General features: G+C 43.9%; 1 long non-coding RNA gene across 1 annotated transcript in view; it reads right to left on the bottom strand.

The window, feature by feature from the left end:
- Nucleotides 1-4,858, bottom strand: part of LOC132378645 (uncharacterized) — a 40,178-nt gene extending 35,320 nt beyond the window's left edge. Inside the window, exon 1 of the long non-coding RNA XR_009507138.1 lies at nucleotides 4,598-4,858. This is a non-coding gene — a long non-coding RNA (uncharacterized LOC132378645). The remainder of the gene's footprint in view (nucleotides 1-4,597) is intronic.
- Nucleotides 4,859-24,178: the final 19,320 nt, after the last annotated feature.

Here is a 24,178-nt window from a genome sequence, read left to right as displayed (position 1 = left end):
GAAAGTTGATGAAGGCAAGGCAGTGGATGTTGTCTACATGGACTTTAACAAAACCTTTGACAAGGTCCTGCATGGGAGGTTGATCAAGATAGTTCAGTCGTTTGGCATTCAAAATAAGGTAATAAATTGGATTAGACACTGGCTTCACGGAATTGGTAGTAGATGGTTGTGTCTTGTGGTATGCCGTAGGGATCAGTGCTGGGTCCTTTGTTGTTTGGCATATATATCAATGATCTGGATGATAATGTGTTAACTGGATCAATAAATTTGTTGATAACACCAAGATTGGGGGAGTAGTGGACAGCGAGCAAGACTATCAAGCTTGCAGAGGAATCTGGACCAGTTGGAGAAATGGCCTGAAAAATTACAGATAGAATTTAATGCAGACAAGTGCAAGGTGCTGTACTTTGGGAGGACCAACCAGGGTAGATCTTACACAATGAACGGTAGGGCACTGAGGAGTGTGGTAGGACAAAGGGATCTGGGAATACAGGTACATTATTCCTTGAAAGTGGCATCACACGTTAGACAATAGACAATAGGTGCAGAAGTAGACCATTCGGCCCCTCGAGTCTGCACCGCCATTCTGAGATTATGGCTGATCATTCACTATCAATACCCAGTCCCTGCCTTGTCCCCATATCCCTTGATTCCCCTATCCATCAGATATCTGTCCAGCTCCTTCTTGAAAGCATCCAGAGAATTGGCTTCCACCGTCTTCCGAGGCAGTGCATTCCACACCTCCACAACTCTCTGGGAGAAGAAGCTCTTCCTCAACTCTGTTTTAAATAACTGACCTCTTATTCTCAATCCATGCCCTCTGGTACTGGACTCTCCCAACATCTGGAACATATTTCCTGCCTCAATCCTATCAAATCCTTTCATTATCTTAAACGTTTCAATCAGATCCCCTCTCAATCTCCTCAATTCCAGCGTGTACAAGCCCAATCTCTCCAATCTCTCTGCGTAAGACAGCCCTGCCATCCCAGGAATCAACCTAGTGAATCTACGCTGCACTTCCTCAATTGCCAGAATGTCCTTCCTTAAACCTGGAGACCAAAACTGTACACAATATTCCAGGTGTGGTCTCACCAGGGCCCTGTACAAATGCAAAAGAACATCCTTGTTCTTGTATTCAATTCCCCTTGTAACAAAGGCCAACATTCCATTTGCCCTCTTCACTGCCTGTTGCACTTGCTCATTCACCTTCATTGACTGGTGAACTAGGACTCCTAGGTCTCTTTGCATTTCTCCCTTACCTAACTCGACACCGTTCAGACAATACTCTGCCCTCTTGTTCCAGCTTCCAAAGTGGATAACTTCACATTTATTCACATTGAATGACATCTGCCAAGTATCTGCCCACTCACTCAGCCTATCCAAGTCTCCCTGTATTCTCCTAACGTCCTCTTCGCATGTCACACTGCCACCCAGTTTAGTATCGTCAGCAAACTTGCTGATATAGTTTTCAATGCCCTCATCTAAATCATTGACATAAATCGTAAAGAGCTGTGGTCCCAATACAGAGCCCTGTGGTACCCCACTAGTCACCTCCAGCCAGTCTGAGAAACACCCATTCACTGCTACCCTTTGCTTTCTATCTGCCGACCAGTTTTCTATCCATGTTGAAACCCTGCCCCCAATGCCATGAGCTCTGATTTTACTCACCAATCTCCTATGTGGCACCTTATCGAATGCCTTCTGAAAATCTAGGTACACAACATCTACTGGCTTACCCTCATCTAACATCCTTGTTACACCCTCAAAAAACTCCAACAGATTAGTCAAGCATGATTTGCCCTTGGTAAATCCATGCTGGCTCGGCCTAATCCTATTTCTGCCATCTAGATGTGCCACTATTTCGTCCTTAATAATGGACTCAAGCATCTTCTCCACGACTGACGTTAGGCTGACAGGGCGATAGTTCTCCGTTTTCTCCTTCCCTCCCTTCTTGAAAAGTGGGACAACATTAGCCACTCTCCAATCTTCAGGAACTGATCCTGAATCTAAGGAACATTGGAAAATGATTACCAATGCATCCGCAATTTCCTGAGCCACCTCTTTTAGAACCCTTGGATGCAGACCATCTGGACCCGGGGATTTATTAGCCTTCAGTCCTACCAGTCTACTCATCACAGTTTCTTTCCTAATGTCAATCTGTCTCAATTCCTCTGATATCTTATGACCCTGGCCCATCCATACATCTGGGAGATTGCTTGTGTCCTCCCTGGTGAAGACAGATCTAAAGTATGCATTAAATTCTGTTGCCATTTCCCTGTTTCCCATAACAATTTCTCCCAATTCATTCTTCAAGGGGCCAACATTGTTCTTAACTATCTTCTTTCTCTTCACATAGCTAAAAAAGCTTTTGCTATCCCCTTTTATATTCCTGGCTAGACTGAGCTCATGCCTGATTTTTTCTCTCCATATTGCTTTTTTAGTTAAGATCTGCTGTTCCTTAAAACTTTCCCAATCATCTGTATTCCCACTCATCTTAGCCCTGTCATACTTCTTTTTCTTTAATGCTATACAATCTCTGACTTCCTTTGTCAACCACTGTGGCCCCTTCCCCCTCTTTGAATCCTTCCTTCTCATTGGAATGAACTGCATTTGCATCTTTTGTATTATCCCCAAGAATATCTGCCACTGCTGATCCACTGTCTTTCCTGCCAAGGCATCCGCCCATTTAACTTTGGCCAGCTCTTCCCTCATGGCTCCGTAGTCTCCTTTATTTAATTGCAACACTGACACCTCTGATCTGCCCTTATCCCTCTCAAATTGTAGATAAAAACTTATCATGTTATGATCACTACTTCCTAATGGCTCCTTTACTTCAAGATCACTTATCAATTCCTGTGCATTACACATCACCAAGTCCAAAATAGCCTCGTTCCTGGTTGGCTCAAGCACAAGCTGTTCCAAAAATACATCCCTTAGACACTCCACAAACTCCCTATCCTGGGGTCCAGCACCTACCTGATTCTCCCAGTCCACCTGCATGTTGAAATCTCCCATAACGACTGCATTACCTTTAGCACATGCCAATGTTAACTCCCTAATCAACTTGTACCCAAAATCCACGCTACTGTTTGGGGGCCTGTACACAACACCAATTAGGGTCTTTTTACCCTTACTGTTCCTCAGCTCAATCCACACAGACTCTACTTCCCCTGTTCCCAAGTCACCTCTTGCTAAGGACTGAATCTCATTCCTCACCAACAGGGCCACCCCACCCCCTCTTCCCATATTTCTGTCTCTACGATAGCACGTATACCCTGGTACACTCAATTCCCAGGCCTGATCCCCTTGCAGCCATGTCTTCGTTATCCCAACAATATCGTAGTTCCCCATTTTCATCTGAGCTTCAAGCTCATCTGTCTTATTTCTGACACTACACGCATTCAAGTATAGAATTCTTAGCCCATTCCTCCTCTCTTTGCTTAAAACACTGTCTATTGTACCTAACCCAGCTCCTTGAACTTCCATCGGGCAAATTGCACCCTGAATTTTGATGACCTTCTCAAGATCACCCAAACCTTGTACACATTTAACCCCATGCACCTTCTGACCAACCCTCTGGATCTGGATCCCTGCCCCGTGCACATCTAGCTTAAACCCCCCCGAGCAGCACTGGCAAATACTCCTGCAAGAATGTTAGTACCCCTCCGGTTCAGATGTAGACCATCCCTTCGAAACAGATCCCAATGTCCCTGGAACAAAGACCAATTATCCAAAAACCTGAACCCTTCCTTCCTGCACCATGCTCTCAGCCTCGTATTAATGTGCATAATCATTCTATTCTTCGCCTCACTCGCACGTGGCACAGGTAGCAATCCCGAGATTGTCACCCTGGAGGTCCTGCCTTTCAGCTTCACTCCTAACTCCCTGAACTCTCTAAGCAGGACCCCCTCACTCACCTTACCTACATCATTTGTCCCTACATGGACCACTACATCTGGGTTCATGCCCTCACTCTCAAGAATAGCCTGCACCCGATCTGAGATGTCCCGGACCCTGGCACCAGGGAGGCAACATACCATCCGAGACTCCCAATCTGCCCCACAAAATCTCCTATCTGCCCCCCTAACTATAGAGTCCCCTAAAACTATCGCTCTCTTCTCTTCCCTCCTCCCCTTTCTAGTTGAGGGTTCAACCTCTGTGCCAGAGGCAGGACCACTACAACTCATTCCTGGTAGGTCATCCCCATCAACAGTATCCAGTACGGTATACTTATTGTTAATGGGAATGGCCGCAGGGGTGCTCTGCTCTCTCTGCCTGCTCCCCCTGCCTCTCTGGACCGTCACCCATCTGCCTACTTCTTGGATTTTTGGTGTGACTACCTCCTGATAACCCCTATCGATCTCTGCCTCTGCCTCCCGAATGATCCGTAGTTCATCCAGCTCCCGCTCCAACTCCCTAACTCGGTCTGATAGGAGCTGCAGCTGGACGCACCTTTTGCAGGTGTGGTCATCAGGGACAACTGTGTTGACCCTGACCTCCCACATACTGCATACGGAGCACACCACTGCTCTGACTGTCTCCCCCATACCTGAACTGGATTAATAGAATAAGTCTAAAAAGCACCTAGCGACCTTACCTTCTTCCCCTCAGCGAGCAATCACACAAGCTTACCGAAGTCCCCTTACACCGAAACCCACTTAGCCAAAGCCCAGGACTCTGCTTCCACGGACTCCGCTGCCCGCTCTGAAAAGAAGTCCTGCCTTTTAAAGTGCGCGCTCGACGCTGACGTCACTCGCGCCTGCGCAGTTCCCCCTCCTCCACAGGTATTGACCAGGTAGGCTTAAATCCTACCTACACGGTCGAATTCTCTGAGCTCCCAGCTGAATCACAAGCTGTAACTTGCTCCCGATTAAAAAAATATTAGCCTTAATACAAAAAAAAACGTTGATAGGGTTGTAAAGAAAGCTTTGGCATATTAGCCTTAATACATTTGAATAGGTGCACAGATGGGAGAGTTATGGAGGGTCGTGGTCCCAAAGCAGGTAGATGGGAATAGGCATATTAATGGTTTGGCACAGATTAGATGGGCCAAATGGCCTGTTTCTGTGCTGTAGTGTTCCATGACTCTCATGAGCCCACAACTCTGCGGCTCTGTGACTCTATCAAAATTCTACAGATGCACCTTGGAAAGTGTACTGACTGGTTTCATCAGCACTATGTGGAAGCACCAATGCACAGTGCTGAAAAAAACTGCAGAGGCTTGTAAACTCAGCCAGCTCCATCATGAGCACAAGCCTCCCCAGCATCGAGGATGTCTTCAAAAGGCAATGCCTCAAGAAGGTGGCATGCATCATGAAGGAGCCTCACCTCACAGGACATGCCCTCTTCTCATTGCTACCAACATGAAGGAGGTACAGGAGCCTGAGGACACACACTCAATGTTTTAGGGACAGCTTCTACCCCTCCACCATCAGATTTCTGCATCGCCCATGGACCCATGAACACTACCTCACTATGTTGCTCTTTTTTGGCCCTACTTAATTTTTTTATATATTTCTTTACAGTTTTTTATGTCTTGCACTGCATTGCTGTTGCAAAACAACAAATTTCACAACATACTGTAGGTCAGTGATAATAAACCTGGTTCCGTGGCTGGAAGGGCCGGTTACTATGCTGTATCTCTAAGAGAATAAATAAATAGTTACAGGCGCTCCTATCCTAATAACTCACAAGCTGAAAGTGGGTTGACAAACTGTTGGGAAAGTATGGTCCTGTTAAATATTATATGAAGTGATCATTGAAGTGGGATTCACAACGTTAAGCTTGCTTTTGGAGAAAACCCAGCAATAAAAAGGACAAAGGGACGGGTGAACTGCACTTGTATTTTTGGACTGCGTCATGTAAACAGAGGATTGATGTTGGCTGGTGTGAAGTATTGCTCTTGAAACATTTCCAGCCAAATGGAAGTAATTAATTGAATGTGGGAGAGATTGCCCAAAAAAATGCTCATTGTACTCTTTAAGGTTAAACTATTGGAAAAACCGCATCAAAAAATGTGTGTTTGGAGCAGCCCCAGAATGTTGGGTTAGATATTCTGTACAGCTGTGGGCTTGACAAACTTCAGGATGAAAACTGGTCTTGAAAGCTTGGGCAAGGTGGCAGGTGTAAGTGACATGCTAATCACTATTCACGATCAACAAAATGAAAAGTCGATTTCTAAACATCAGAGATTCTGCAGATGCTGGAAACCCAGAACAACACATACAAAATGCTGGACTATCCTAGCAGGTCAGACAACGTCTATGAAGGAGAATGAACAGTCGATGTTTCGGGCCGTGACCCTTCATCAGGACTGGAAAGGAAGGGGGAAGATGCCAGATTAAGAAGATGGGGGAGGCAAATGAGGACAAGCTAAAAGGTGATAGGTGAAGCCAGGTGGGTGAGAGAGGAGTGATAATGTAAGAAGCTGGGAAAAGATGGATAGAAAAGGTGAAGGGCTGCAGAAGAAGGAATCAGAATGGAGTTAAGAGTGGAAAGACGGGTGGAAAATTTCAGGAAAGACAGATGGACAATTTCAGGAAAGACGGGTGAATAATTTCAGGAAAGACGGGTAACTAATTTCAGGAAGGACGAGTGAACAGTTTCAGGAAGGACGGGTGGAAAATTTCAGGAAAGACAGATGAACAATTTCAGGATAGACGAGTGAACAATTTCAGGAAAGAAAAGTCAAGTCACTTTTTATTGTCATTTCGACCATAACTGCTGGTACAGTACACAGTAAAAATGAGACAACATTTTTCAGGACCATAGTGCTACAAGAAACAATACAAAAACTACACTGAACTATGTAAACCAACACAAAAACTACACTAGACTACAGACCTACCCAGGACTGCATAAAATATACAGAACAGTTTCAGGAAAGACTGATGAACAAGTTCAGGAAAGTTGGCTGAACAATTTCTGGTGTTACATACCCGTGGGTAACCTCTGACTGTCACATGACCATGATGTAATTGAGGCTCTGCTGGGCATGATGTAATGGTCTTGTGATGGTGGAGTGACGTAATTTTCCCGCCAGTGAGAGGTCATGTGATAGTTTTTTTCAACAGGGTATAAAAGGAGAACCCCTCCCTGTGACCAGATGAGTTTCGTGGTTTAATTCGTCAGTGACTCCGTTCTGCTGCGTATTTGATTTTATGACGCAGATTCATTTTAAAAGTGGAATTTTAATTTCTACTGTAAGAATCGTTGTGCTGGCTGTTCTGAAAATCACTGCCAGTTAACGTCCAGTCGGAGATTGAAGAATTATTGAAGTTCGGGAAGCTGAAGGATTGAGGAAAGTTGATGTCGGCGGTAAAACAGGTTCGACCTTATTTAATCTTTGTACAAGGAGTTAGTAACCTGCAATCCAAGACAGCTCCCGCTAGAAGAGCAGAAAGAGTTGGATGCAGAGTTTCGCCAAGGAAAGGTCAGTGTCTTTAAGCCGTTTTATTTCCTACATCGTAAATCCCTCGGCAAAGCATACTTCAGCTGAGATCAGCAGAAACGTCACGAAAGAGAATTTATTACTTCAAGGAAAGTCTCTCCTAACCGACTGTAAATCATTTTGGACTCTTTTTTGCAATACTGCTTTAACGAACTGAGTTCACATTTCTCGCTTAAAGAACTGTTCAAGCTGCCATATTGCAGCCGGTTTCCGGTTAAGTTAGTTGTTTGTTTACTTTTGGGGGCTTTTTTAGCAGTGTTTAATAAATGTTTTATTCGTTATAAAAAACCTGTCTCAATTATATATTCACTGTTGCTGAATCATAACACTGGAGACATGGCTTCAAGCAGACAGGGCCTGGGAAATGAATATTCAAGGATATACATCTTATCAAAAGGATAGACTGACTGGCAGAGGGGGTGGGGTGGTTCTGTTGGTGAGGAATGATATTCAGTCCCTTGCGAGGGGGGACATAGAATCAGGGGATGTAGAGTCGGTATGAATAGAATTGAGAAATTCTAAGGGTAGAAGACCCTAATGGGAGTTATCTACAGGCCCCCAAACAGCAGTCTGGATGTAGGGTGTAAGTTGAATGAAGAGTTAAAATTGGCATGTCGCAAAGGTAATGATACAGTTGTCATGGGGGATTTCAACATGCAGGTAGACTGGGAGAATCAGGATGGTACTGGACCCCAAGAAAGGGAGTTTGTGGAGTGCCTCCGAGATGGATTCTTAGAACAGCTTGTACTGGAGCCTACCAGGGAGAAGGCAATTCTAGATTTAGTGTTGTGCAATGAACCGGATTTGTTCAGGGACCTGGAGGTAAAGGAACCATTAGGAGATAGTGACCATAATATGATATGTTTTAACCTACAATTTGAGAAGGAGAAGGGAAAATCGGATGTGTCAGTATTACAGTTGAACAAAGGGAACTATGGAGCTATGAGGGAGGAGCTGGCCAAAGTTCAATGGAACAATACCCTAGCAGGGAAGACAGTGGAACAACAATGGCAGGTATTTCTGGGAATAATGCAGAAGGTGCAGGATCGGTTCATTCCAAAGAGGAAGAAAGATCCTAAGGGGAGTAAGGGGTGGCCATGGCTGACAAGGGAAGTAAAGGGCAGTATAAAAATAAAAGAGAAGAAGTATAACATAGCAAAGATGAGCAGGAAACCGGAGGACTGGGAAGCTTTTAAAGAGCAACAGAGGATAACAAAAAAGGCAATACGCCAAGAAAAAATGAGGTATGAAGGTAAACTAGCCAAGAATATAAAGGAGGATAGTAAAAGCTTCTTTAGGTATGTGAATAGCAAAAAAATAGTTAAGACCAAAATTGGGCCATTGAAGACAGAAACGGGTGAATTTATTATGGGGAACAAGGAAATGGCAGATGAGTTGAACAGGTACTTTGGATCTGTCTTCACTAGGGAAGACACAAACAATCTCCCAGATGTAATAGTGGCCAAAGGAACTAGGGTAAAGGATGAACTGAAGGAAATTTATATTAGGCAAGAAACGGTGTTGGATAGACTGTTGAGTCTGAAGGCTGATAAGTCCCTGGGACCTGATGGTCTGCATCCCAGGGTACTTAAAGAGGTGGCTCTAGAAATCGTGGACGCATTGGTAATCATTTTCCAATGTTCTATAGATTCAGGAACAGTTCCTGCTGATTGGAGGGTGGCTAATGTCCCACTTTTCAAGAAAGGAGGGAGAGAGAAAACAGGGAATTATAGACCGGTTAGCCTGACGTCAGTGGTGGGAAAGATGCTGGAGTCAATTATAAAAGAGGAGATTATGACACATTTGGATAGCAGTAGAAGGATCAGTCTGAGTCAGCATGGATTTATGAAGGGAAAATCATGCTTGACTAATCTTCTGGAGTTTTTTGAGGATGTAACTATGAAAATGGACAAGAGAGAGCCAGTGGATGTAGTGTACCTGGACTTCCAGAAAGCTTTTGATAAAGTCTCACATAGGAGATTAGTGGGCAAAATTAGGGCACATGGTATTGGGGGCAGAGTACTGACATGGATTGAAAATTGGCTGGCTGACAGGAAACAAAGAATAGTGATTAACGGGTCCCTTTCGGAATGGCAGGCTGTGATCATTGGGGTACCGCAAGGTTCGGTGCTGGGACCGGAGCTGTTTACAATATACATTAATGATTTAGATGAAGGGATTAAAAGTAACACTAGCAAATTTGCTGATGACTCAAAGCTGGGTGGCAGTGTGAAATGTCAGGAGGATGTTATGAGAATGCAGGGTGACTTGGACAGGTTGGGTGAGTGGGCAAATGTATGGCAGATGCAGTTTAATGTGGATAAATGTGAGGTTATCCACTTTGGTGGCCAGAACAGGAAGGCAGATTAATATCTAAATGGAGTCAAGTTAGGAAAAGGGGAAGTACAATGAGATCTAGGTGTTCTTGTACATCAGTCAATGAAAAAAAGCATGCAGGTACAGCAGGTAGTGAAGAAAGCTAATGGCATGCTGGCCTTTATAACAAGAGGAATTGAGTATAGGAGTAAAGAGGTCCTTCTGCAGCTGTACAGGGCCCTGGTGAGACCCCACCTGGAGTATTGTGTGCAGTTTTGCTCTCCAAATTTGAGGAAGGACATTCTTGCTATTGAGGGAGTGCAGCGTAGGTTCACAAGGTTAATTCCCAGAATGGCGGGACTGTCATATGTTGAAAGATTGGAGCGACTGGGCTTGTATACACTGGAATTTAGAAGGATGAGAGGGGATCTGATTGAAACATATAAGATTATTAATGGATTGGACATGCTGGAGGCAGGAAGCATGTTCCTGCTGATGGGTGAGTCCAGAACTAAAGGCCACAGTTTAAGAATAAGGGGTAGGCCATTTAGAACTGAGATGTGGAAAAACTTTTTCACCCAGAGAGTGGTGGATATGTGGAATGCTCTGCCCCAGAAGGCAGTGGAGGCCAAGTCGCTGGATGCATTCAAGAGAGAGTTAGATAGAGGTCTTATAGATAGCGGGGTCAAGGGATATGGGGAGAGGGCAGGAACGGGGTACTGATTGTGTATGATCAGCCATGATCACAGTGAATGGTAGTGCTGGCTAGAAGGGCTGAATGGCCTACTCCTGCACCTACTGTCTATTGTCTGTTGTCTATTGAAAGATGGGTGAACAGTTTTCTTTCCTCTCAGTCATGGAAGGGGGGTGATCCATTGTCTTTCTACCCACTCACTACATCCCCTGTAGTTCTGTGACTGTGGTGAATGTGCAGCACAGATGGGGATTGAATGGTGTCTGTGTGATTGCTGAAAAGAGGATCAATCTGCCCTATATTACAGAAAGTCATTAATCAAATTCTGCTGGTTTTAAAATTAGATTTCCAGGATTTAAGTCATAATTCCTAGAACGCATGGATTGATTGAATTCCAGTTTGGAAGAACATTAAACATGAAAGTGTTGTTGTTGAATCCCACAAAACACACTCAGTGCCCTGATTATTCAGTACACTTGTACGCCTGCTCACTGACCCTTAATTAATGTTCCAGTAAAAGTTGACCCATTTTGACATTTGACAGCAGTAAAAACACCCTAAATGCCATTTTTAAGCTGAAATTTGATGACGAAAGTGACCCAAAATGCACAAAAATTAACATATTTAAAAATTTTATACTTTTGTACAGATTCTACAAATTTTTGTACTTTGAGGCTGTTCCGGGTCAGATTTGACCCGGAGCTATTGAAATGGATTTTAGATCTCTGAAACATTAATTAAGGATTAATCACCCATTTATTAATGTCAGGTAGGCTATTTATACATTCTAAATAGATGTGCGGTTCAAAATTTGGTATAGACACTTGTTATGAAGGGATTCTTGGGCCAGGTCAAAATTGACCCAGACCATACTGTGAAGGTGTAGAATATGAACAATATGTAAGGGTTAATGCAGATATCAATTCAGCCAATCATGTGGCAGCAAGTCAAAGCATAGAAGCATGTGGACATGGTCAAGAGGGTCCGTAGTTGTTCAGATCAAATATCAGGATAGGGAAGAAATATGATCTAAGTGACTTTAACTGTGGAATCATTGTTGGTGCCAGATGGGATCAGAAACTCAGAAACTGCTGACCCCCTGGGATTTTCACACAGAACGGTCTCTCGAGTTTACAGAAGATGGTGCAAAAGACAAAATCATCCTGTAAGTGGCAGGTCTGTTATTTATGAGAGAGATCAGAAGAAAATGGCCAGACTGGTTCAAGCTGATAGGAAGAAATAATCACATTTCAACAGTGGTGCGCAGAAGAACATCTCTGAATGCACATTTCAAACCCTGAAGTGGATGGGCCACGAACATACACTCAGTGGCCAGCTTATCAGGTACCTGATAAAGTGGCCACTAAATGTTCATCAAGTTCCAAAATATTTTTACATTCTGACTCCAACCAGGGAGGAAGGCAATGTAAATAGAGTGCGTCTTTCCAAATATTCAAAGTCATTGAGAAATATTTTGATTTGATGCAAAATCCAAACTCCACAAAATTATTATCTCTACGAGCCATGAGGTCATGTTGCAGCTCTGTAAAGCCCTGGTTAGATCTCTTTTGGAATATTGTGTCAGTTCTGGTCACCTCATTCTAGGAAGGATGTGAAACTTTAGAGAGGGTGCAGAAGAGATTCACCAGGATGCTGCCTGGATCAGAGAGGGTGCAGAGGAGATTCACCAGGATGCTGCCTGGATTAGAGAGGGTGCAGAGGAGATTCACCAGGATGCTGCCTGGATTAGAGAGGGTGCAGAGGAGATTCACCAGGATGCTGCCTGGATTAGAGAGGGTGCAGAGGAGATTCATCAGGATGCTGCCTGGATCAGAGAGGGTGCAGAGGAGATTTATCAGGATGCTGCCCGGATTAGAGAGGGTGCAGAGGAGATTTACCAGGATGCTGCCTGGATCAAAGAGGGTGCAGAGGAGATTTACCAGGATGCTGCCTGGATTAGAGAGGGTGCAGAGGAGATTCACCAGAATGTTGCCTGGATTAGAGAGGGTGCAGAGGAGATTTACCAGGATGCTGCCTGGATCAGAGAGGGTGCAGAGGAGATTTACCAGGATGCTGCCTGGATTAGAGAGGGTGCAGAGGAGATTCACCAGGATGTTGCCTGGATTAGAGAGGGTGCAGAGGAGATTTACCAGGATGCTGCCTGGATCAGAGAGGGTGCAGAGGAGATTTACCAGGATGCTGCCTGGATCAGAGAGGGTGCAGAGGGGATTCACCAGGATGCTGCCTGGATCACAGAGCATGTTTGATGAGGACAGGTTGAGTGAGTTCGGGGTTTTCTCTTTGTAATGAAAGGAGGATAGGGTGACTTGATAGATGTGTACAAGATGATAAGGGACAAAAATTAAGTTGATAGTCTGAGACTTTCCCAAGTCTAATGCACAGGAGCATAATTTTAAGGTGATTGGAGGGAAGTCTGGGGGAGATGTCAGAGGTGGGGTTTTTTACACAGAGAGTGATGGGTTCATGGAACAGCCTGCTGGGTGTGGTGGTAGAGGCAGATACATTAGGTGCATTGAAAAAGAATTTAGACAGAAGAATGAAGGGCTGTGTAGAAAGGAAGGATGAGAGTGATTTTAGAGTAGGTCGAACACACAAAATGTTGGAGGAACTTGGCAGACCAGGCAGCATCCATGGAAATGGATGAACAGTCGATGTTTCAGGCCAAGACCCTTCATCAGAACTGCATTTCCAGCATCTGCAGATTCTCTGATGTTTGCGGTTGCATTGGGTTAAAGAGTCGACACAGCGTGCCGAAGGACCTGTACTGTGCTGTAACGTTCTACTAAACTGAATTTCATCAAGATTAAAGTCAACAGGAGTTACTGTCAGAAAGGGTTTTCTTCGACTGGGTTACACAAAGACAATACATATTGTTTCTATTAAAGAGGCTCTCCTGCGGAATTCATACCTCCACAATCAATTATGCAAATCACGCAATGCAGTCTGCTTGTTAATGATTTGCTTTTTAAGCAGAGAAACATGCATGTAACCTACCGTTAGTCGGTCCAACCTATCACACCAGTTCTGTAAGTGTCATGGGGCTGTAAGGAAAACACAATTAACTGTCATGGGCCTGTAAGGAAAACACAATTAACTGAATGTCCTGCCTGAAGAGATGTTGTCCAAGTGCACTGGGGTCATACAAATGCCTCAAAGTCAAGTTACATGTTTAAAATTCAATTTATTTCTGTAACCTTTTGTATAAGCCCTTCAGGGAAGCATTTGAAAATGTTAAACCATACTCTGTTATGAACTCTTCACCACAGGAACCTAACTTCTCATGCATAAAAACACAAAGAATAGCAACATTCCCTTATGCAAATTGCAGTTTCCATCAGCTGCAAACCAACCCCACCAACTTTCTGTAGTTTGGCACCCTCGTCAGTAACAAGATAACATCACAAATTCCCAAGAGCTGTTTTACATAACAAGGCTTTATAATGTCAGCAAATACAGTGGGGGCTTGACCCAAAGCAGAGCAGCAACTTTAGTAATAAACTGCAAATTAACAAGTCACAAAACAAGAGAAAACAGATATATATCTTGACGAGGCATCAGGGTAACTGAAGGTTGGTTGAGCAACTGATTGAGGCTGACTGGTTTGATGAGTGAACAAGGATTGTGGATGAAAGCTGGGTTTAAATAGGCTGCAGGTGATGAGTTGGAAACAAGTGGCAGGAGACTCCTGTTGGCTGAGTGGAAACTGAGAGAAGCCTACATGAGCAGGCCTGACAGATAAAGTCTGCATGATTTTTATTCATAGAAACATAGAAAACCTACAGCACAATACAGGCCCTTCGCCCCACAAAGTTGTGCCAAACATGTCCCTACTTTAGAAATTATTAGGGTTACCCATAGCCCTCTATTTTTCTAAGCTCTATGTACCTGTTCAAAAGTCTCTTAAAAGACCTTAACATATCCTGAAGGAATAAATGAGAAATTTTAAATTAATACACTGTTTGAACACTGATTGGAAGATTGAGATTTGCATTTTGATTAAAGGTTTTTTTTGGGCCATATCGCCCAGAACTTCCTCGATTATATTTTTTTGAAGGAAGGAGACCATACACACTTGCAGATTGCAAACCAGATCCTGGAACATAAAACATAGAACAGTACAACACAGTACAGGCCCTTTGTCCATTATGCTGTGCCAACCTTTTAACCTACTATAGGGTCATTCTAAAGCTTCTCACCCCCATAGCCCCCTATTCTTACTTTATCCATCTGCTCACCAGGCAGGATTGGCTGAGGTAAAGAGGGCCACACAGCCGGAGTTGTAACCGTTGAAGGATTGAGTGCAAGAAGGTAAACCAATGGTCAATATGGGCCTGGGGTGAGTGTGATGTCTGAGGCGTTCAGTCAGGGGGCTGTTGCTGTCACTGAATGCCTTTGAGTTCGAGAGCTGTAAATGCATCAGGCCAGGCAGCAGCTATGGACAAGAGTACAGTCAACGCTTCAGGCCAAGACCCTTCAGCAGGATGCACTCTTTTCTACCTGACCTGCTGAGTTCCTTCGCCATTTCGTGTGTGTTGCTCGGATTTCCAGCATCTGCAGATTTTCTCTTGTTTGTGCAGCTCTGTAGAACTCTAGCTAGACCACACCTGGAGTATTGCTAGAGGTGTAGACCACACCTGGAGTATTGCTAGAGGTGTAGACAACACCTGGAGTATTGCTGGAGGTGTAGACTACACCTGGAGTATTGCTGGAGGTGTAGACCACACCGCTAGCAAAGGAAGTTCAATTTATTGTCATCTGACTGTACATATACAACCCAATAAAGCAACATTCCTCCAGACAGTGGTGCAGCCACAATACATATATCGCGCACAGGTCATAAACTAAAATATTACACTCGTGATGAGACCTCAGTGGTGGCAGGGTATTCATTAGTCTCGCAGTCTGGGGGTAGAAGCTATTACCCTGTTGGACAGTCCTAGTCCTGATGCTCCTGTACCTCCTTCCTTACAGTAGTGGGTCAAAGAGATTGTGGGATGGGTGGTAGGAATGTGCAACAATACTCTGGGCCCTTCATCTACAATGCTTCCGGTAAATGTTGCAAATAGGGAGGAGAGAGACCCTGACACTTCTCCCGGTAGTTTCTACTACTATACTATATATGATAGACAGCTTCTACTCTACAAATCTCTACATTTAACCCATGGCTGGATTGGATCTCACATCTGAATGAGATTTACTGAGAAATGACCAGATGAATTTCTGGGCTGGTTTGCAAAGCCCTAGGAATGGTTGTTATCTGGTGTTTCAGTCAGTCAGTGCCAATATATACAGGACTACATAACTGAATTTCTCACATAAAGGTGAGTCAACTTTGAAACATATCCAGCTTTGCATAAATATAAATGATTTTGCCACAGTGGGATGTAGGAACCATTTATCCTGCTAGCTCAGCCCCGACCCCTAACAAAGTTCAAAGTTGAAAGTTCAAAGTGAATTTATTATCAAAGTAAGTATACTGTGTACTATAAACTAACCTGATATTAATCTTTGTGCTGGCATTCACAGTCAAACAAAGGAATACAACAGACTGAATAAAAAACTACGAAGACTGACAAACAACCAATGTGCAAAAGAAGACAAACTGTGCAGGTACAGTTTGGGACATTGGTGTTTCCATACCAGACTGTGATGCAGACCATCGGGATACTCTCCACTGTGCATCTAGAGACATTTGTCAAGGTCTTAGATGACATGCTGAATCTGCACAGACTTCATTGTCTAAACCTAATCCCATTGCCTCTGAGGCTACAGCAACTGCCTGCATAAAGGTATCCCCTTAATGTCTTCCTAGTCTTGTGAACATTGCTGCATATTCCTTTCCCAGACCCTGAACCACTAATTCCCTGGATCAGTAAACAGTTTTTCCTCACAGGTCACAGCTTCAAACTACTCAGAATGTAAAAACCCATTTTCAACCATACTTTGGCTGGTCAAGTGGGCATAAGAACTTCCCATGTCGAAGAAGTGGAAATTGTTCATTGCCCTACCAACAGTTCAAAGATGTAATACTGAGTCTTTATAATGTGTTGGGCAGATTGAACCTGAACTATTGTGAGCAGTTTGCTGGAGAAACTCAGCAGGTCAGGCAGCATCTATGGAGGGAATAAACAGTTGATGTTTTGAGTCGAGATACATGAAGAGGACACTGTGTGGGCTGTTCTGGATGTTTGCATCTGTAGAATCCCTTATGTTTATGATTTCACGTCTCCTTGCTTTGAGATCCTTTCACCATCTTCAACCTCAAACATCACCTCTTTCCCTCTTTTCATAGCTACTGACTGACCATCTGTGTATTTCCAGTATTTCCTTCGATGTGGACAAATGTGGGGAGAGTGACTGCCCTCGACAGAATAATTCCAGTCAACGATCAGATTCAGATTTATTCATCACATGTACATTGAGGCACACTGTGAAATACTCATTTGCGTTAACAACTAACACAAACTAAGGGTGTGCTGGGGGCAGCCCTCAAGTGTAATCACACAAACCAATGTAACCTGCCCACAATTCTAATCAGAACAAAACAGTATATAACAAGCAACAAAACAAGCCCTTCTCCTCCTTCAAATCTGTCCATGTGTATAAGCTTAGTTCCTGGTTGCCATCTTTTGTAACCGGATGAGATATCAAAATCAAAGTAAATTTACTATCAAAGTATGAATATGAATAGAGGGATGCCTATTTAGAACAGAGAGGAGGAATCTCTTTAGCCAGAGGGTGGTGAATCTGTGGAGTTCATTGCCACAGACAGCTGTGGAGGACAAGTCTTTGGGTATATTTAAAGCAGAGATTGATAAGTTCTTGATTAGTCAGGGCATCAAAAGTTATGTAGAGAATGCAGGAGAATGGGGTTGAAAGGGATAATAAATCAGCCATGTGGAATGGCAGGCCAGATGTGATAGGCCTACAGTGGCTATATTTCATTTGGAGTTGAGGAGATTTGGTATGTCACCAAAGACTCTTTCAAATTTCTACAGATGTACTGTGGAGAGCATTCCAACTGTCTGCAGCACTGTCTGGTATGGGTGGGGGGAGGGGGGGAATGCTCTGCACAGGATTGAAATAAGCTGCAGAAAGTTGTAAACCCAGTCACCTCCATCATGGGCACTAGCCTCCCCAGTATCCAGGACGTCTTCAAGGACCAATGCTTCAAAAAGGTGGCATTCATGATTAAGGACCCCCTTCACCCAGGACATGCCCTCTTTTCATTGCTACCATCAGGAAGAAGGTACAGGAGCCTGAAGACACACAAGCAATGATTCAGGAACAGCTTCTTCTGTTCTGCCATCAGATTTCTGATTTTGCCATTACTTATCCCATTTAACTATTCAATATATTGTTGTTCCTCTCCGTGCCTCGTGATGCATCAGGAGACTACCGTGCCATTTCTTTAGCGTTTGTCTGCCTTTTACGAGGCTGGATTACTAGCTCACACTCAATCCAGCAGGCACGGAAAGTGTGCTCGAGACCGCTGGGTTTGAACCTGGGACCATTTGCCTCCAAGTCTGGTGCAGATGCCACTATGCCACCGGCTTACAATATTTAATATATATACACTTACTGTGATTCACAGTTATTTTATTATTATGTATTCCATTTTACTGGTGCCACAAAACAACGCATTTCACGATATGCTAATGAAAGAGCACCTGATTCTGATTCTTAGCTACACCTGTACACCTGATCATTCATGCAAATACTTAATCAACCAATCACGTGGCAGCAACTCAATACATAAAAGCGTGCTGACATGGTCAAGAGGTTCAGTTGTTGTCCAGAACAAACATCAGTATTGGTCAGGTCAGGCAGAGGTGATGCACCTTCATTACTGCCCTAGACACCAGCGGCTTAACGGCCAATAAGTAAATAAAATAACGACGACTCCTTTGCTAGCATCTTTAAAGACAGCTCTACTTCTATCTTTAATATCTCTATTTTTCCCCTTTCAGGATTCTTTTGAAGACCCTGACCTGGAGTTACATGCTGACTGCGGTTCTTTGCGGGAATGGGACCCGCTCTCGGGGTTTCACAACCGGCCGTTGTTCGGCACGCCAAAGGCTCGGCCTGAGGGCTCGGTTCACCTTTGAAGGGCCGAGATCCTGTGGCTCAGATCGAAGGTCAGTATCACGACATGAGATCAGTGCATTGTTGGGGGAGTCAGAATATCTGTGGATGTGTGCCCGAAGACACGAGATCTCTGGGCACAGAGTTCAGAAAAAGCAATGCAACGGACTTTTTTCATCATAAACCAGCGAGTTGTTTGTTATGTCTCCCCTCTTGCTGTGAAACGGAGACTCCTCTTTCTCCCTTATTAGGGAGAGAGAGAGAGAGAGAGAGAGAGAGAGAGAGAGAGAGAGAGCCTGTGGTATGTCGAATACCGGGTGAAAGAGTAGTCTTTGGGGTACTGCAAATCTGTGTCTCTGCTGTTGTTTTCCCACACTCGGTGGTGGGTGCCGATGCTTTTGTTTTGTCAGTGGGACAAGGGGGGGATCGTTGCTCGCTGCCACTTACACGCGGGAGGGAGGGGAGCTGGGGGGGATCTTTAGTGTTCTAACATTTAACTATCATTCATTCTTTGAGGCGCTCCTCTGTTTTTGTGGATGGTTGTGAAGAAAAAGCATTTCAGGATGTATATTGTACACATTTCTCTGACAGTAAATATACCTTTGAGATATCAGAATGAGGAAGCATTGACTTTGACCATGGAATATTGTTGGTGCCAGACAGGGTGGTTGAGTATCTCAGTAGCAACTGATCCTCTGGGATTTTCACACACAGCAATCACTAGAGTTTACAGAGACTGGTGTGAAAAACAAAAATACAAACATCCAGTAGGCAGCAGTTTGGTGTGTGAAAACGCCTTTATAATGAAAGAGGTGAGTGGCCAGATGTGTTCAAACAGATAAGAAGGTGACAGTAACTCAAAGAACCATACATTACAATACCGATGCGCAGAATAACCTCTCTGAATACACATGTTGAACGTGGAAGTGGATGGGCTACAGCAGAAGATACTGTGAACATACACTCAGTTACCAGCTCATTAGGTACCTCGAGTACATAATAAAGTGACCTCGGAGTGAAGCTCATGGCTCAGCTCGGGTGAGCATTGATTTGGAATCTTAATCCACAGAGGTTTTAAAAATTGTTAATGTTTTGTTAAAGTGAACTACAGGTAATTTTGAAAGCATGTCAAGAGGTCAGGCAGAACAGAGACCTGCTCCACATTAAGGATTTGTACCTTGTATTTTTAAATGCTTGGAAATGATAAATGTTCTTACATATGGGAACGTTCTGCTCCATTCTGTAATTCCATTACAGGGATGAATGAGCTTGTATGAAAACTGTGCTGACCCAACATAAATTGTTTTGTCAGTGGCTGCAATAAACAAGCCATTGGCTTCAGCAAAGACTTCCCAAGTATTTTGAAAAGAAGAGAAAACCTGCAGATGCCAGCAATTCAAAACAATACACATAAAATGCTGGAGGCAGCAGATATGGAAAAAAGTAAACAGTCGACATTTCGGGCCGAGACCCTCCTTCAAGACTGAGAGGGAAGGGGGAAGATGCCAGGTAAAAAGGTGGGGGGGGGGGAGAAAGCAAGACAGGCATGAAGGCAGGTGGGTGGGAAAGCTCAAAGGAGGAATCTGATAGGAGAGGAGAGTGGGCCATAGGAGGAGGGCACCCTATGGCCCTGGGAAGTAATAGGCAGGTGAGAAGTAAGAGTGGGGAATAGAGGAGGGTCAGGGGGGTTGGGGGGGGAGTCATTTTTTTCCGGAAGGAGAAATTGATATCCATGCCATCGGGTTGGAGACTACCCAGGTGGAATACAAGTTGTTACTCCCCACCCTGAGGGCGGCCTCAACGTGGCACAAAGAGGACACCATGGATCAACACATTGGAATGGGAATCAGAATTATTCTCTGGTGAATAAAGAAAGAAACAAAAGATGCCAGCTGTTCGCACCACAATGTTTATAGAGTCATATATAGAGTCATATATAGAGTCATATATAGAGTCATATAACAAGGCCACATAGAAACAGACCCTTTGGCCCATCTAGTCCATGCCAAGCTATCATTCTGCCTACCCATCAGCCTGCACCTGGACCATAGCCTTCCACACCCCTCCCATCCAAACCTCCTGAATGTTGAAATCAACTCCGCATCCACGACTTCTGCCGACAGCTCATTCCACATGCTCACCACCCTCTGAGTGAAGAAATCCCCCTTCCTCATGGTCCAGTTAAACATTTCAGTTTTCACCTTTAACCCATGACCTCTAGTTCTAGTTCAAGTCTCAGTGGAAAAAGACTGCCTGCAAAGCCAATTCTGGTTTCAGAAATGGCTTTTCTATTTAAGCATCCTCAGCAAAAATTAATTTGTGTATGGAAAAAGATAGAGGTAATCCAATTTTGAATATGACATTGTACATAGAACACAGAACAGTACAGGCCCCTCGGCCCACAATGCTGTGACAACCTTTTAACCTACTCTAAGATCAATCTAACCTTCTCTGCCACATAGCCCTATGTTTTTCCATCATCCATGCATCTAAGAGGTTCTTAAATGTTTCTACCACCATCCACAATCCCCAGCGAAATGTTTCACACACCCAACATTCTCTATGTAAATAATTTACCTCTGACTTTCAGACTTCCTGCCTATACTTCCCTCCAGTCAACTTAAAATCATGTCCCCTTGTATTAGACATTTCCATCCTGGGAAAAACACTCTGACTCTCCACTCGATCTAGTCCTCTTATCATCTTGTACCCCACCATCAAGTCACCTCTCTACTTTCTACTTCTCTTCTAACGTTTGTATCTGTGCACTTGTAATGCTACTGTGACACTGTCATTTCCTTTGGGATCAGTAAAGTATCTGTCTGACTCATCCTCCTTTACTCCAAAGAGGAAAGCCCTTGCTCACTCAACTTATCCTCTCTCTAATCCTGGTAAATCTCCTCTGCAACCTCTCTAATGCTTCCACATCCTCCCTGTTATGAGGTGACCAGAACTGAACACAATATTCCAAGTGACATAATTTTAAAGATTTTGTAATTTGATTTTATCAAACAGGACTGCCAGTCCCCTTTTTTATTTGTCTAAAATACAATCACCCATGTTCATGTCAGTGTTGAAAACTCCCATTATTATCAGTTTTCTAAATCTAGAACAGTTCATAGGTGGATGTTCCTTCAACAATGTCTGTGGTGATACAAGGTTTAGGATGATACTAAGTAATTGGAACTGATTAATCCTGGTAAACTTTGCAGGTTGAATATTGTAAATTGTAAATATTGTAATATTATATATTTAGATATAACCCCTCCTTGGAATATATGTCAGTGAATTTTACAATCTTGTGTCAAGTTCATGTTATGAATATTTCAGTGACTAAGCATATAATAAAAGGGGGGGAAAGAACAAAAATATAATCACCTGGCTAATAGAAGAGGACACCATTTTAATTAGGCTGGAGGAAAGTATAGGGGAAGGTGTCAGAAGTAGGATTTTACTAGAGTTGTGGGTGTGTGGAACACCCTGCCAGGGGTGATGTTAGAGGCAAATGCATGAGGGATATTTCAGAGACTCTTAGCTCGGAACATGGATGATAGAGAAATGGAGAGCTCTGTGGGAAAGAAACACTAATTAGATCTTGGAGAAGGTTAAAGATGTGGCAGAACGTCATGGGCCGAAGGACCTGTACTGTTCTATGTTCTGTATCCTACATTCAGTCTGGAACTGTCACTCAAATTCAGGGTATCGAAAATGGAAACAAGCTCATTTTATTTCTCTTTGCTGCCAGTCTATTCTTGTGGTATTATTTAGACAGGTTTTCCCAAGTATCTTGTCTTTCCAACTAACAGTCCGGCCAAAGGATCCTGGCCTGAAATGTCACCTCTATTTTTTTTCACAGATCCTGCCTGGCCTGCTGAGCTCCTCCAGCATTTTGTATGTTGCTTGGATTTCCAGCATCTGCAGATTTTCTCTTGTTTGGAACTGTCTTCTTTTGTCTACTTTTACACATTGGTTGCTTGTCAGTCTTTATTGTTTATAATTTTTCATAATCTCTCTTGTATTTCTTTATTTTCCCATAAATGCCCACAGGAAAATGAATCTCAGGATAGTATATGGTGACATATACTGCCCAGAGATTCATATATTTTGAGCAGTGACATTTAGCAACCCAAAGCAATTCCTAAGCTCACTCAAGTTCATTGAGTACATAAAGCATTGCCTCATGGGTTGGTGTTTTCAGCAAGGGGCATTCAGAGATTTGAAGTGTGAGATGACATAGTTCACTCAGGTTGGGTGCTTGAGTACATAAGGCATCGATCGATTCACGGGTTGGTGTTTTGAGCAATGGCCATTCAGAGGTTGGGATTGATTGGAAAGAGCGAATGAATGTAAGGCAGGGGCAAGGGAAACAGCCTTTATTGGAGTGGATAGTGTTAGGGTAGGAGTTCTGAAAGGAGAGGCAGTGAAAAACTAGCCAGATTCTACCCCCCCCAACCCAGCTTAATTACTGTCTTACTCAGCTAGGATAGTAGAGATACTAGACACTATAGTGGAATGCTCCTCTTGCAGGATTTGGGAAGACAGGGAGACCTCCAGCATCCCTGAAAACCTCCACTGCAAGAAGTGCATCTAGCTGCAGCTCCAACACTCTGTGTTAAGTTGCCAGAGCTGGATCTGGATTAACTCCGGATCATTCAATAGGCTGAGGGGATGATAGATAGGACATTTAGAGAGGTAGTTACACCGAAGGTGCAGGACACAGGAGACAGGGTGACAGTCAGGAAGAGGAAAGAGGTTAAACAGCCCGTGCAGAGTACCCCCGTGACCGTCCTCCCCAGCAACAGGTATACCACTTTCAATACTGTTGGCGGCTATGACCTGATGGAGGAGAGTCACAGTGGTCAGGTCTCTGACACTGAGTCTGGCTCTGTGACTCAGAAGGGAAGGGGGAGGAGAGGCACGCTGTGGTGATAGCGTATTCATTAGTGGGGGGAACAGAAAGGAGGTTCTGTAGATGAGAACAGGATTCCCGAGTGGTATTTTGCCTCCTGGGTTCCAGGGTCCAGGATATCTCCAATCGCATCTTCAGCATTCTTAAGTGAGAGGGCAAGCAGCCAGAGGTTGTGGTCCACGTAAGTACCAATGACATAAGTAGAAAGAGTGACACGGTTCTGCATTGGGAGTTCAGGAACTTAGGTGCCAAGTTAAAGGGCAGAACCTCCAGGATTGCTACCCATGCTACTTGCTGGAGATGCCAGAACTAGGAAGGTTATACCGTTTAAAAAGTGGCTAAGGAGTTGGTGTATGATTTTTATATGATTTTGAATCTTTGGGCTCTCCTCCAGGGAAGGTAGGATGGGTAAGGAAGAGACGGTTGCACCTGAACTGGAAAGGGACTACTATCCTGGTGGCACGAGTGAATCTGCAGGTGCTGGAAATAAATAAAAACACAAAATGCTGGCAGAGCTCAGCAGGCCAGACAGCATCTATGGGAGGAGGTAGTGACAATGTTTTGGGCCGAAACCCTTCATCAGGAGTGAAGTAACATGGGATGGTGGAGAGGGGATAAGAACTGGGGGGAGGGATGAAGTAGAGAGCTGGGAAGAGATAGGCTGGAGGGAAATGGGCTGGGGGAAGGTGGAGAATTATGGGAA

This window comes from Hypanus sabinus, chromosome 20 (assembly GCF_030144855.1).
Source record: "Hypanus sabinus isolate sHypSab1 chromosome 20, sHypSab1.hap1, whole genome shotgun sequence".
Lineage (NCBI taxonomy): Eukaryota > Metazoa > Chordata > Chondrichthyes > Myliobatiformes > Dasyatidae > Hypanus > Hypanus sabinus.
This window is presented reverse-complemented; position numbering and strand designations above follow the sequence as displayed.